Below are 1,989 nucleotides of genomic sequence, written 5' to 3' on the forward strand. Positions count from 1 at the left end.
ACAGAATAAAAATATCACTGCTGTGAAGAAATAATTTAAGAAACTTTATTTTAAAATGCAAAGGCTGGGCAAAGTCACTCACCCCTTAAATCCCAGCTAAAGCCAAGCGAGGAGTATTGCTTGAGGCCAGGAGTTTGAGACCAGCCTGGGCAACATAGTGTGACCTATGTCAACAAATATAAAAACTTGGTCCGGCAAAGTGGTGCGTGCCTGTAGTCCAAGCTACTCAGGAGGCTGTGGCAGGAGGATCATCGCTTGAGCCCAGGATTTCAAGGCTGCAGTGAGCTATGATGTCACCACTGTACTCCAGCCTGGGTGACAGAGTGAGACCCTGTCTCTACAACAAAAGTTAAATAAAATACTCTTTCTAAGCTCAGAATAGCTATAGAATAAAGTTAGTTCTTTCTCCTATGAAAAACAATGATTAGTTTTCATCAAAGCCTTATGATTCCTAGTAGTAATATGGATTTTGTACTCTTTGAACCTAGACTTATGAATTGTTATCAAGTCATAGATTGAAGAATACAAACCAAAAAAAAAAAAGGACCAAAGTAAAAAAACCTTATTTGCAGTTTCAGTTTCCATGAAGCACAGTAGACTTCTTTTGTTTTCTCTAAGCAGGTTTTTACTACCGTGGAATTTTTCTAAATTTTTACTAAGAAAAGAGATACATGATTGAATTGTTGTAAGGGACTCAAAAGTTTACAACTTTCCCAATTCTGCTTAAATATGCACAGTCCAAACTATCTTTTTCTATTTCACAAATACAAAAAAAGCACCCATAATTGAGAGTTCAGGATAGGTATGAGAGGGCTGGTGAGCAGCCTCACAGGGTGAGAGGGCAGGAGACACAGAAGAGAAAGCAAGGCTGTGGTGTTCCACACAGAACCACCTTCTTAGACAGGGGCGTGCTCCCAATTACCCTTCCCTTCTCCTCTTTCTCTACAGCCTCCCAAGTCTTCCCCATCAAACACACCTATCCTAAGTTCAAGTATCTCAGCATCTAAAAGTAACTAAAGAGCCATTTAATACACTAATTTAAATTGAATTATTAACAATAGATAAGAATTAGTCCTTGGGCTTTCTGAGATCTCTGCATTTTGAGGAGGAGCTCCCAGTAATGTAATGGCCTAAAGTCCTGGTTAAAAGGCAAAATGCTTAGGTACCATGAAAATAGATGTTTAGCAAGGAGTTCCTTTGAGAAAGACTCATGAAATCTTCCCCTAAGGTGGTTTTCTTCTTTGCCTATACTTTAAATCAGTAGTCTTTAGCATTGCCCCTGAGACCATCTCACGGGGTCCACATAATCAAAACTTATTTTCATGATAACACCAACAAATTATTTGACTTTTTCACTCTCATTCTCTAATAAATGTGTTCTTAAGTTTTCCAGAAGCTATGCAATGTATGATGTTGGCATCACTCTGACAGCTAATAGGATATATGGTTATATATTTTTGTATTTACATTTTATTAGTTTTAAATTCACATATGATAAATATCAAAAGATATAATTCACATTACAGAAAAAGCTCTTTGGGATCCTCAATGATGTTTTTAAATGTGAAAGGGGTCCGAAGACCAAAATATTTGAGAACTGTTGCATTAAGTCATCCTGCCTGATCTAGCACCAATTGGCTGAGATACTAGAAATACAGAAAAATACAAGGGAATGATTCCCACTAAATTCGAAACTATGTGAGCTTATCAGTCTGCAAAGGTTGGTATCTAAAAGCAAAATCAAAAGAACATATATAAGAAAGTGCTGCAGAACTGATAGGGTCATGTCAAAAGGACACAGGCACCAACTCAAAGGAGCTCACAATGGCCAGACATCCAATTTGCGTTTTTGTGATTAGTCAAAAAGATCAGCTCATCTTTTAAGAGGCAGGAGATAGAGAGGAGGGGAGGGTTTTATACACATTATGGGAAAAGACAAGAATTATCATTCATTTCCACATTTCCCAAGAGAATATCATAAGCCAAATA

This window comes from Cebus imitator, unplaced genomic scaffold (assembly GCF_001604975.1).
Source record: "Cebus imitator isolate Cc_AM_T3 unplaced genomic scaffold, Cebus_imitator-1.0 Scaffold201, whole genome shotgun sequence".
In the NCBI taxonomy this organism is placed as follows: Eukaryota; Metazoa; Chordata; class Mammalia; order Primates; family Cebidae; genus Cebus; species Cebus imitator.